The sequence below is a fragment of the Python bivittatus genome, unplaced genomic scaffold, assembly GCF_059951505.1.
Source record: "Python bivittatus isolate LINGU-HERP-01145 unplaced genomic scaffold, Pbiv_v1 ctg000850_np1212, whole genome shotgun sequence".
Lineage (NCBI taxonomy): Eukaryota > Metazoa > Chordata > Lepidosauria > Squamata > Pythonidae > Python > Python bivittatus.
Genome location: NW_028277112.1, coordinates 46,644,634 through 46,658,789, shown reverse-complemented (window position 1 = coordinate 46,658,789; position 14,156 = coordinate 46,644,634). Strand labels below are relative to the sequence as shown.

The following is a 14,156-nucleotide window of genomic DNA, read 5'->3' as shown; positions in this document are numbered from 1 at the left end:
GAAAGTTCCCAAACTTTTTACAGCATAACTTTATCTTAATTAAGCATTTCTATTTCTTACATTTATTGATCATTCAACTTTCAAAAACATTTCACTGGCCCCTGCTTCACACATGCACACCCTCCATTCTTCCTGCAGGTGACGGGCCTTGAAGCATGCCTGACCTGAATTTGTACTGGGAAATGAAAGCTAGTTAGCTAATGAGAAAATGGGGAATATTCAGTTTTTTGAACAAGTCTGAGGCCAAAAAGAAAAAAAAGTTTTAAATGCAGAAGAATCACTGGGGCACTCACCATGACAAATGTCTTCCACAATAGAACGACCATCAGATATAAGGAGAGCTTTCCCCTACACAATGGAAAATCCTTTAATCTCTATTGAGATGCATTTTCTTTTTAACTGTTTCTGATAACTCAAAACAGGTTAGGAGAAACTGAACTATATTAAATGGGATCATGGTTTTTCAACCTGGCCTTACAATCTCAGTTGCCATTTAACCTGTGCTTATGAAATTATTCTTCATGAGAGACATTTCCCATTTCCCAATGGAAACAACACTATCTAATTCTGGAAATCAAGAAAAGAAAAGAAAAGAAAAGAAAAGAAAAGAAAAGAAAAGAAAAGAAAAGAAAAGAAAAGAAAAGAAAAGAAAAGGCCTCCAGCAGCTTCATCATCCCTAACACTCATGGCACAGGGGTTTTAAAATTAATCATCATCATCATCATCATCATCATCATCATCATCATCATCATCATCATCATCATCATCATCTATGCAAAATAGTTAGTCAAATTTATACCTGCTACAGTTCTTCAATAAATGTACATAAAGCCATGGCCTCTTTTTTCCTGCATCTTCACTCATAGATAATACATTAAAAATACACATGGGACAAGAAGCGTTAGGCAAGACATTAGCAAAAATTCCTGTTAGCTGTCTGCATTGAAGTGCAAGACAGTGATTTTGTTTTGTGTTGAGTATGATGGAGCTGATGAAATAAATAGGGTATGTAACACAATGTCTCTTTATCTATAAAAGTATCAGCTCAGAGGATATGCTTCATTAGCCTCAAATGTAGCATGCATAATAAAGAAGGAAGGCCTTCAGTCCTTTGAATCATTTTCCAAAGCTTATTATCATTCTCTCTTTCAGGAACACTTTATTAAAGAAGACAAGTAATGGAAAATAGGATGGCAAGAACTGAATGAGGAATTAGCATGGGTGGCATTGTTACGAAGTAGACGGGACATCTAGGCCGTTCCATACCGAAGAAGCCAGTGGGAGAAATAGATGAGTGGAGGCCCATATAACCAGTTCACATTTTAAATGTCCTAATGGGCTGAGTCAGCTACTGTAAATAAATACAGAAAAAGTTTAACATGATTATTTCCCGTGCATCAAAATGTCTCTGGGCTGTAGGACAGGCTGGTGCAATGGAGCAAGTACGGATCCCAGAAACTCAGTGGAATGGGGTCCAGCCAAATTATATGTGATACTCGATCCAAGTGTCTGTGTCTTGGTGGTCATCCCTCTAGGGATGACCAGAATCAATGCTTCAGTGAAAAACAGCATCATGGCTTTTAATGGATGGGAAACATTTCCATCCAAGAGATTCAGAAACAGATTTGTTAAACAAAACTTGGATCTGTGAAACAAACCTAAACTGTCCATCTAGATAGTGGGCAGAGACCATCAGAGCCCAGGAAACTCAAACTTTGAAGAACCAGTAAGAAGCAGGAAATTCCCCTCTGAGGTGAACTTTACCAATATGGAGAACATTCATTTTTACCTTTAGTGTACTTTCTCTCATGCTGGAGGAACAAAGCGGGTCCAATTGGTTCTAAGCCAGATAACCAAAGCCCCCTTATTTAGGAATCTAGAAATTGAAGAAAGCAAGAAAAATATAGGAACAGTGGAGGTATATGCAAATTAAGTTTTTGGATTTATTTTCTGGAAAGATCTGAGCTCTTTGTTTAACTTTCTTTTCTTTTCTTATCCTGTGTCCTCTGTCCTTCTGCCCTTGTTCTCTGTGTCTGTCCTGACCAGGATAGGGTGGGGGGTAATCAGTTCAGAGAATCTGCTCTGTATTACAAGTTCAATTCTCCTCTTTCTGTTCTTTTCTCCCTTTGCCTTTCCCACCTCTTAATTCCATAACCTCGATATACACAATAAAAGGCTTGCATTTCTTTATTAAATTAGCCCACTTATTCTGAGAGGACTTTAACTTAATCTCACACTCCATTTGATTAAGCTCCTGAGAAAAGTCAGAGGAGGTACCACTTGACTCCTTGTGAATTAAACTGGCACAGAGTCCAGATATCTTTGCAATGAAGTAAATGCTGGCAGCCTTATGAACTGGCTGTTCCCAGGAACGTGGAGAGCTGAGGTGGAGGAACTAGAGACCTCCTTGTGGGGGTGAGAGGGCTGAGTTCACCATGTCTGTTTATTGCAGTGTTTCTCAACCTTAGCAACTTTAGGATGTGTAGACTTCAACTCCCAGAATTCCTGGCTGGGGAATTCTGGGAATTGAAACCCACACATCTTAAAGCTGCCAAGGTTGAGAAACAGTGGTCTACTGTTAATATGAAGTGGGCAAAACTGTGTGGATTGCCATTTTGATGTTCCCTTAGTATCTCACCAAGGCAGTGAGCATGTCACAATGATGGCTTACTAACTGCTTGCTAAATTCAGTCCCAAGCAGATGGAGATGACAGACAGCCCATTTCAGTATCAGCAGTGACAAGCTTTCCTCCTGGCAGATGCTGAGCCACCAACAACTCCTCCAGGATACATGGTCCTAACTTATTTCAAGCTTAAGCTTGGAATGGCCAGGGCAGGATTTAGCGTTGAGCTAAGGATGAGGCATGGCAACAGGCCTGAGAAATATGGAGCCAAGAACTGAGAAATGGCATGCTATGTATAACTCAGAAAGCTGTTCACCAGACCTTTATTGTGGCCTGTCAGCAATATGACCAATCCCAGTGTTTTCTGCAGATGGAAGCAAAATCAAAACTAGGCCTACAATGCTTCTCTTGGAGGACTGGAGTCATATTTTGTATAGATTTGGTCTATAGCACAGGGTTACCAGATCTGGTCTGTAGAAATCCACTAGGTGGCAGTAGATAGTTTTCTGTGCCTTTTTGCTGCCAGCTATCGGTTGTCTGTATCAAAACAGCCTTCCCAATCTAAGCACCACCCCCACCACCCTGCCAGTTGTGTGGCCTTCAATCCCCAGAATTCTCAACAATACTCCTGCAAGCTGGGGGGTTCTGGGAGTTGAAGTCCATACTTGTGGAAGGCTGCCAATTGGTCAAAGTTTGATCTACAGCAACAACTAAAATCCGCCCTGATACAAGTAAGAGCTTCGAAAGCAGGCCGCAGTGTTTTTCATATGGATCAGATCAATTAAACGGAAAATTTCTGCCTAAGTATTTGTAGAATAATTTATAATTCATTTCTAGATGTAATATGTGCACTCATTTTTTAAAAAGGGGTTCTTGGCTTAAAACAACAACATAATTTCTCCTTGGTAGATAGCGTAACAATATTATGTTTTTTTAATCTCCACGTGAACTTGAGGGCTGCCCTGAAATATACTGCAGAGGTTTTTTTTGTGCTGTTTTAGAAAGTAAGATTCTAGTCCTCATGTGTATTTTTCTGAATATATATACTGTGACTGCTAGGTTTTACAATGCAGTGATTTTGAAAAAAAGATTTTGATCGTGGAGCATCTGTTTACATATAGGGTTGGTTTTTTTCCATGACTGAAACTCCTTTGTCATTTTCTGTCCAGATCTTTGGCTGATGTCTTTCCTAGTCTTAGTGAGTGAAGAAAGTGATGTCAAATAAACAGGTTTAGTCCAAGTCATAGGAAAGGAAAAGAGAGTGACCAAAATGTTCTGAATTGTGAGAATGCTCAACAAATGAAACATTTATGCAAATTTATTCTGAACTCATTCTTTAAAAAAAGAAAACTGAACTATAACTGAAGCAAATCTCATTCTGAAGCATTTCTAAGTGCCAAAGGCACATGACTGCTGGCACCTTTTCTGATGTAAAGACCTATTGGCATATATAGATAGCAGCGTTTAACTTATCAAGGGACAACAATTTTTTTCTTGACCACATCAGCTTTCATATGAGTTTAAAATTTGATCATTTTTCCTTCATTCAGGTGAAACTTTTGATATTGCCTGCTGGCAAGATATCAAAAATGCAATTTAAGTGTTAAAGAAATGTTTCCAGATGGTCTACATGCATTATCTCACTTCCACCAACCCTTCAAAAACAGATGGTTGGGGAAAGGATCTTGCCAGAGGTGGCGGTTATTAAATTAGAACAACTGTGAAGGTGCCAGCAAGTGATTCATGTTCTCAGCCTTACAGCTCTCCTTTTGGGGAATGTGTACTTTTAACCTTTTTTTTTTTTCTTTTTTTCAGGATCTCACACTTCCTAAAATTGCTGTTTCACTGACCTCATTATGATATCCTCATTTGAGAATATTTGACACAGGATTCAGGCCAGTAAACATATGGTAGGATACTACTCAATTGGCTATGGAAAAAAGGCCTGCCGTGGGTCCCTAAACCCCCTCCCCACACTTTTAAGGGCTCCTAAAGGTCAGTTCAGGTGCTTCATATTTATAGTTGCAAATGTGATCTCCCTACAACTCCAATACAATGGACAATAGCATATATTTGATTGGGGGTCCTGATAATCCATGTTTTTTTTTAACTATATTTAGAAACTTCCAGAGAATTAGCAATGTGATAGGATCCACCTCGTAATGAACTCCTAATATTTTTAGCAAAGGAGGTACTTGTTTTTGCAAATGAAATGTATCTGAGGTCCACAGGTGACAGGAATTCTGACCCCTCCATCCAAGGCTTTGATAGGAAATGATCCTGTATCTTCTCTAGAACAATGATCATTGAACAGTCATCCACTAATGGTCACTTCTCAAGAGTTGGTGGGTAGAACATCATTTCACAACCTTGTCCTTCCAGATCTGCTGGAAATTGTGACAGGCACCAGGTTGGGGAAGACAAAATAAAATGTTAGGTTTGGTCTATGACATCTACTTTTATGCCATGTTTATGTTAGGCTACAGATTATTGTGACTGAATTTAGGCATGAAGTCAAGGATATCAACTGGAATCATTAAGATAGTTATGTTCTATTACCAGCAGTGTCTGCTGGGGGGAGGGGGGGAGAAAAAAAAGGCAAGACATCAGTTACAGCAGCATGGTTGAGGCCCCACCTCTTTGAACATGAATCAGTGCAGATATAAAAAGGGGAGATCCTTTTATACCTACCTACCCACCCACCTTGACACTAAATATATGACAAAGATGGGTTATATTCAAATCAGCAGATTCTGTTTTTTGTTTTGTTTTTAAATAGCATCTTGATATTAGTTCATATGCTACTGGGAAAAAATTGAGAAGATGTTAATGAAGGGATAAGTATTCCTCACTGCTTTTCAGTGAACACACATCAGATTTTGATGGAGGAAAGAAAAATCAATATGTATGTTCTCAAGATGTTTTTCACAGAGGTTTTCAAGAATGAGAAAGGGTGGTTGGTATATGGGATTTAACAACCAAAATATACCACTGCAGGCACCTTTACAGATGGCAGAAATCTGGAAGAACAGCAGAAAGCTGTAGCACTGTAGTTGGCCCCTTGGGGGCTAGGATAAGATAAACCAGGACTGCTAAATTAGGCTGGAAAAGTTGGTCTTGTTTACCCCCCAATATGCATTTTGAACCTTGTTTTCAGGGAAAAAGACTCTTATGGTTTCAGAGAGGAAGCAGCAGACACTGAAGAATGAAGCATTTCTCTACTGCAAATTACATTCTCCCTGAAGCTACTCTGAAGCGCGTAAGTGCTTGTTGGAAGTTTTAGGACATGCACCGATGTCTAACATGTAATCCCAGAATGCATTTTAATCCCTAGATTTGGTTAAAATAGTTTTGATAGGAGCCATGGTTCGCAGAGTTCCTGAATTATCCCTGTTCCTTATACTAATAAGGGGGTTCATAAGATTACTTTCTACTCTGTTAAAGACAAATATCAGAGAAAATTAATTGAGTTGAATATGTGACTTGAATTGAGTACTTCTAATCTGATTTTGCACAATAAGAAATCGAGCAAATATGTATTGAGCCACTATATTTTTAATTTGCTCCATTTATATATTTCCTCTCTCCTCGTAGGTTAAGCTGACAGAACGTGATTTTCCCCAAGGGCACCCAATGGGTATTTTGGCTAAGCAAGAATTCACACCTGGACTTTCCAACTCTTAGTCCAAAGAATAACCACCATATCACTGGGCCTCTTATTAGCTCACAGATAAAATAATTCCTATTTCTGTTAGTAACTAAGTGTTATGGAACAAATGATTCAGTTACTTGTGAGCTCAATTTGTGAAATGTAGGTTTAATTAAGCATTTGCATGTTTGCTTCTCAGTACATGAGTATTTCTGGAAGGTTAATGCCCTTAACACGTTCACACCTCCAGTAACACTACGCAACTGAAGATTTTGCAAATATCTTAACAATGGCTTTGGGAATATCGAATCTGAACATGGAAAGGATAGTGGATAATATATTCAGATTACTTATTTATTGCTATTTATATCCAGCAGACAACACTGAAGGGACAAACACTATTTATATTAGAAGAAATGTCAAGACTTTAATGTGCAAGTCTGTTCATTTCAGCTGAATAAAGGCCACACTCACATTGATTTGAACCCAAGGCCATGCACTCAATGCCTTAACAAGGAATCCAGCTGGAAATGTTCTCATGCAATTCACTTATTAGCACAGCAGATTTCTAACACATATTGGGATTGGTCTGACAGATTCAGTGAGATTGTTCAAAAATCTTTTCTTTTATTCTCATTTGGGTCATCAGAATAATGACTATTACACAGGCAGAAAATTCACAATTTACCTTGAGCTTCATTTCTTGAATCTAGGCACAAAAGATACCACATTCATCTTAATAAACCTTTTCCATTGTTAGCATCCCACACTTTACCTTTTAGAATAATGTTGGTGGTAGATGATATTAAAGTAATTTCTTATTTTAAACAAGAGTGTGTTGTGATAGTGTACATGCAGGTATCTTTCCTGAATCAGATGTATATGTGGTAAATTTTGAAAGGTTTGTATATCTGTCTGTCTGTCTGTCTATCATCTCTTTAACTCTATTGCCTTTTCTCCTTAACCTTATTGTCATTCTCTCGCTTGAGAAAGATTACTAGAACCTCTTGAAACCTGGGGCATAGGCATAATGCAGATGAAAGAAAATAGCTTTATTCCCTCTCCTCTCACTTTTGGAAATGCACAGTGTCCTAGCTTGTTTTCCCTTTAGCATCACGGTATGACTGAAATTTGCAGTCAGTGCCCGAGGTCAATGCTAGTTGTGCAGCTGCCCCTCCCCCGCTTTTTTCTGATTTATGCCATGAGGTAAGACTGGGAGGGGTGGAGAAAAAGTGAGGAAATGTTATGCAGAGGTGTCTGTGGTGGTGATGGTGGGGAAGTGAAAAACAAATCAAGATTGCGGGCATGACTTTGCAATTGAAATCATGCTCCTTTTTTAACGTATGTCACGTGTGCAATGTAAAAAAAGAGGGCAGGGTTTTGATTGCATCGTCATGCCCAACATCACAGGTTCTTTTTTTAAACCATGCCCAATTAGGTTGACCCAGACTCAGGGGAGAGAGAGAAGCACCGGACCCTGGACCAGGTAGTTTCTTCATATCTCCCTATGAGCGATGGGGAGATTTTTTTACTTTGTAAAACAAAGGTATAAAAGTGATGCATGAAACTTACAAATATATATGTGAGTGCTTCCTTTTACCTCTATCTTATCCTATACGCTAGTTCTATTGCTACTATGACAATTACCATTTTCTCCATACTATATTCTGCTACTATTACCTCCATACTATGTACTATTCCTATTTTATAGCAGGGTGTTCCTCTTACAGAGCCGGTTCTGTCTTTTTTCCTCTCTCTGGGATTTCTTCCATGTTTTTCTCCCCTGTGGTTGCACGTAATGGCCAGCCTGTAGAGAGCGCTTGCACCTGTCCAGGTTGTGCTCTGCCTGGCTGGGCCTCCACGCTCCTGTTCTTGCCTCTGGACCATCCACTCCCTCTGAAGGAAAAATGCCTCCTTTCTTCCGGATGCTGCACGCCTCTGTTTGCCGGTGGCTGCAGAGCTCCAAAAACACCCCTCGCCTCGCCTCGCCTCGCCTCGCCTCGCCTCGCCTTGCCTTGCCTTGCCTCTTCTCTCCTCCCACACCTGCCTCATGGTTGCTGCTTCATTGGGAACTCTGCCAGGCTGGGACTGAGGGAGAGGCTCAAGGGGCAGGGGCAAAAGAAGGCAGCACAGGGGCCGGCCATTTTCTTAAGCAGCCTGCTCTTCCACACCCACCATCTTGATTCCCCACCAGCCATGGTGTCCTTCATGTTATGTCATCTCTCTTCAAACAAACAAGACCAATTGGGAAAGAGAAAGAGAGGAGAAAAAGAGGGAGAATGAAAGAAGGTTTAAACATGAATGCTTACAAAATCACCTTGCTGAATTCAATCCATAATTTGAAGATTTATTGTAGTAGCTATTCTGAATGGAATAAAATATAGTGGGCTCCTTCAGAAGAAAAAGTGATAAAGCGATGATGATGATGATGATGATGATGATGATGATGATGATGATAGGACAAATTATTGCTATATTTATATATAGTATAAATAGTATATTTATGTCATTATTCTGGAGAAAAGGGAACAACTCAGGCTTTTTTTTTTCAACCTGGCTGCATAAAAGCACACACACACACACACACACACTTTTCCTTATGTATACTCACCAAAGGCACCCATTTTTGCACCTCACATAAATTTACTTCTTCAAATGAAATAATTCAATTGTGCAAGTCTTTTTTTTAAAAAAAACGATTAAAAAAAGGAATTTTATTTATTTATTTTTTAAAAAATCTAAATTATCTGGTTCCCCTGCCCTCCTCACCAATAGATATTTTCCACACAGAATTTATTTATTTATATTTATTTACTGGGCAACTTTCTGTGTTTGGTATCAATGAGCTGCTTTCACACGAAGGAAACTACATCATCATAGACTGAACCTGTTACCCATGTAAGGAATGAAGCTGGTGAGGCGGAAGCTGGAAGTTCCCAGGCTAGAGAGCACCCTTAGCAAAACAAGGATGAGATTCATTCCAAGGTCCCCAAGAGAAGAACAAGGTATCTGTTGGCCCAGAAAAGTAGGAGGAGCAAGCCTAGAATTTCAACCCAGCAGCACAGAGCTATATAGGGTCTTTGCTTGTGGTGTACCGGAGTGCCAAAAGTTCTCTGTGCATCTGGCTTCATTCTTGTCTGAAATAAAAAGACTCACCTTGAGTCTTCTGTCAAGTAAACTTAATCTTAGGTAGGAGGAAAAGGAGAAGCCAAGATTTACAACCATGCCGGTTCAAAGTTTGACACTGCCACATTAGATATAGGCATCTCATCCATCATATGTGGAGAAATCTTGTACATTTTAGACCACCTTCATAATTTAGCAATGGGTGGGCTATATCTCTAAACTGCTGGATATTTATTATAGTTAGAATAACAAATCCAATAGCAGTTTTGCTCTGCACCAACATTTGACAATGTATTAAAAAAGATCTTAAAGACTATCAATTGGCACTGAGTAAGAAACAGGACAATGTATAGTTTGCCATCACTACATTGTAATGAACAACCAGTAATACATGATACTAAAGATGAATAAAGAATTTTCTAACTGGATTCTTTTTAATTCTTTTAAGAAGATCATATATTCTGTCTACACTCTGATCATATGGTATTCTTAACTCGACTAAAGCTTACAACAAGGAGTCTCCTACATCAATTAGTTAACCTAATTACCAACCACCACAGTCTCTGCTTCAGTCTTCTCCATTTTGGAATCCACTGTATGGTGTTGGACAACAGCTTCCATAATTCCAGGTCAACATTTCCTTTTCTAAATGAAGGGCCCTAAAAAAAAGTTCTAGAATATCTGAGAAAATTAGATTTCAGACCTTTCAACAAAAAGGATAACTTAGGGACAGAGAAAGGAGCTAGCCCCTTTCCTCTGGTTTTCTAACTGTTGTTGTTATTGTAAATAAAAACTAGGTGATAGAGGATATGAAGCGTAACCACAATTAGTATTCTTGAAATATACTGCGTGCTATCTCCAAATGTCTGTACATACATATACCACACACACACACACACACACACACACACACACGTCTGCTAACAGAAGTAATGGCAAATCAAAGACCATTTTTTGTGATCATCCATATGCGATTGTTCAGCTTTTGAGTGCCCAAGACACAGGAGTCAGTACAGATAAATTGTCTTTGTGAAATATGCATTTTCTAAATAACAAGCAATTTGAGTTCCTTTGTAGTACCTAATAAGTTTAATTAAGCCTGGTTACTATACAAATTTCCAAATTTCAAACAAAAATAATGTTCTTACCTACTTCAGATTTTCTTTCCCTAAAATATCAGGCAAGAAAAAGTAATTCAGTTTAGCTGACAGCGTGGTAGAGTCACAACTGAGATATAATAGATTAAAAGTGAGGGTAAGTAGCTAAATGGGGATATCAAATAGGCTTGTAAAAAAGAGATGCTAATTAAAAAGAAAGGGTTTTTTTTTAATGGCTCCTGCTGTCTGCCCTGTTTTTATGTCTTTCATCTTCAGCATTGTCAACATGTATTGAAAAGAACTGATTAACTGCAGAAGAAATTAAAATTCCTCACTGGCTCCTATATGTATATTCAGTGGATTGGCTCTTCTCATGTTACAGGAACTAAAATGTTGGGGGAAGTAGATCTAGCAGAATGTCTGAAATGTGTTCCTAAAGAAGAATAAATGCGCATACAAGCAAGTGGAAGAGATAAGGAAGACAATTCTGAAAGCAGCAACTGGAGATAAGAAAATTAACTGCTATGCAGCATGTCACATTTGACCCTGTAATGGTAACCTAATAGGTCAGTGAAGGGATGGCTGAGGTGACACATTATGGAACGCTATGGAATGTCACTAGCAAAGGATAATTAAGAAGGATGGAGATGTTACTGATCAGGAGAACTCCTATTCATGCACCTATAGAGCTCTCCTCTCTTCCCAGATCCCTATGCATCACCTGGCCAGTATTTGTGTGGGTATTTTTGTGCAATGCTTAAGCCACTAGAATTAATAATGATTTTGTAGATTAACAGAGACTACTGCCCATGTGCTGCTTTTCCTTTTGAGCATCTGATTACTGCATCAGATCCCAAAGTTCAAATCAACAATACTGTGATTTCAAGAAATATTTTTCAGTCAAAGATGAATGCTCAATTTCCAAGATAACTAATTAAAGCAAAGAAGGTAAAGGCTGAATGCATGTATGTTGCCATGGTTGGAGATTTAGAATAAAGTTATATAACATTGTGGTTTATGGGCAAACTGTTTGCTTTCCTACCCATTCTTATTTTAATCTTATTACTACATTTATATTTTGCTCATTTCTATCAAAGTATATGAACTACTGGACTCGGATTGATTTAAGCTTCAGGAGAGTGTCTTCTCTAGCAATAGTTTTCTTTCCATATCTTAGCTTATACAGATGTAGATGTAGATAGAAATTCATACATGCACACGTGGACCTGCCAATTATATGGAGAAAAACTATACTTATTACATAGAGACTTTGGGGAAAATGTAAGACAAAGTGAATGGCACAGTGGGTTGGAAAACTCTTGTTCAAACCATAGTCCAGCACTGGGCCTTGGGCTTTCCATATGTATTATGAAGCTAATTAACTTCATGTATGTTATAAGCATGAATGAGATATATGAAATGCTTGGCACATATAAATATATATATATATATATACTATTACCAAAGTGCTTCATGGGAATAGCATTCATTGCAGTATCCCTGTCACAAGACAAAGGGCTGAGATAGATTTTGATCTCATTTCACCTCTCACCTTTAATTTCTTTTGAGGAGTGACTGGCAACCTTTTCTTTTAGGGGAAAAGCAAATGTGTGCATTCAGCAACATTAGCAAAATGGTGATTAAATCTCTCTTGTGTCCCTGGCAATCCTCACTGATCCTCAACCATCAAACTTGCAATAAGGCATCACATTAGAGTGCCTCATTTTTGGTGATGCTTGTTATTTGGCCTAGCATGTGACTGAACTTTGAAGGAGTGTGAATTGGTTTTAATTTATGGAGAGGGTTGTTAAATCTTTATGCCACACAAAGGGAAGTATTACATATAATAAAGGTACATGAATTGATTGATTATGTGCCATCAAGTCATTGATGATTCTTAACAGCCACATAAATAGACTTTTTCCATGTTGATCTGTAGGTATTTCAGGTCTTCCAATGGTTTACCCATTGCTACTCTAACGGAGTCCATCCACTTCACTGCTGGTCATCCTCTTCTCTTTCCTTCCACCTTTCCCAGCATTAGAGCCTTCTCTAGAGATCTAAATCTTTGCGTATTGTGTCTGAAATAGGATAATTTGAACCTGTTCATTTGTGCCCCAAGTTGGAACTGTGGGTTGATTTGTTCGATGATCCTTTGGTTTGTTTTCTTGGCTGTCCATGGTATTTTCAGGACTCTTCTCCAACACTAAGGTTCAAAAGTGTCAATACTCTTTCTATTCTGCTTCTTCAAAGTCCAAATTTCACTTCCATGGAGTGTCACAGAGAATGCCATAGCTTGCACAATTCTGATTTTTATAGATATAAACACATCTTGGCATTTGCACTGAATTGCAGAGCCACACATATAATAAAGGTACATGAATACATATTACATATTTCTTGCAAGTTACAGATGGAACTTCTCAAGTTTCTAATCCTTCATTCCCTTCTCAAAGTCCTTTACATTTGTTTATACTATTGTGCAACTTCTTTACCATGTCTAGCACAATCTCCCTTTGGGTGCACATTTACACAGAAATCTTTAGTTCTTGTCCCGCACCCTCCAATTCTTTTTTTTTTTTAACTCTAATTTTGTGTCATATACAATTGTTTCCTTTAAGCTGTTATGTTCAAAGCATGAATTTCTTGCAGTAACCGATCTTTTTACAGTTTCTCCACCTGCCTTCAAGAAAATTGAACCATTTATTTTCATCCTTTTTAGTCCAGGGTACTGAACAGTCTTTTATTTACTTTCTCTCTACAATATGTAAAAGCACTTGAAGACCATCAAACTCTGTAAGAGGTTTTCTCCTCCAGTTGTTTACTACAGTGCATTAAAAAAAATATTAAAGTCAATCTATATTACTGGTTCTTCACTGTGTTCCTCTTATACTAAAAAAATAAACTCCTCCACCAACATCCAAACTATAATATAACTATCAAATCTATGCCATAGTGTGACAACAAGGTAGTTACCATAACTCCTCTGATATCCTTGAAAGTGCTGTTGTGAAGCAATTCTTTCTTATAGAATCTTACCTTCTGAATGTCTATATAATAGTTGCAGCAGTTGGGTTGCTATGGCAAATATGGACATGTTTTAGCAGTCATAAATGTATTTCACCACAATATTCTTTAACTAAGGTTGATATCCCAAACTGTTGTATTCATATTCTTTAGCTCTCACTTTCCTGTTTGGAATAGCTTGGCCTAGATATACCATTGCCTGGTATTCCAATTCAACTACTATTTAAGACTCTGGAAGCCACAAAGCAGTGTGCAAACCACATAACACCCCCAAGCTCACTTTTGTAATCTTGTTCTAATTTTAATTATAAATCTCAGCACTGAGAATAACAGGGCATGGAAGTAATCAAACTGACATATATGTTAACAATTAATGTATTAGAGCGATCTATTTTTAAAGCTGAAAGAACTATTAATTTGATTACATTTTTATTATGCTTACTTCAAAAATGTCAATGCTGATGTTAAGCTGAATATTAGCAATTTATTTCAATCTGGGTTTCCTATTTCAAGGCCAAATATCTAGTCATTAAAGCACACTGGCCCTTAAACATTTGTTACACACATACATTAGCTATATTTCACTCCCTTGCTTTGAGTCAATTTGGTTACCTACTCAAGAAAATAATTTTT

The 14,156-nt window shown here is 38.1% G+C and overlaps 1 protein-coding gene and 1 long non-coding RNA gene across 2 annotated transcripts in view; one reads left to right on the top strand and one right to left on the bottom strand.

The window, feature by feature from the left end:
- The window catches only part of TYRP1 (tyrosinase related protein 1), a 279,196-nt gene that overhangs the window by 264,691 nt on the left and 349 nt on the right, over positions 1-14,156 (bottom strand). The window lies entirely within an intron of this gene.
- LOC148213825 (uncharacterized) lies at positions 1,884-14,156 on the top strand. Its single transcript, XR_015793903.1, has 2 exons — positions 1,884-5,883; positions 6,219-14,156. It is a non-coding gene; the product is annotated as an uncharacterized LOC148213825 (long non-coding RNA).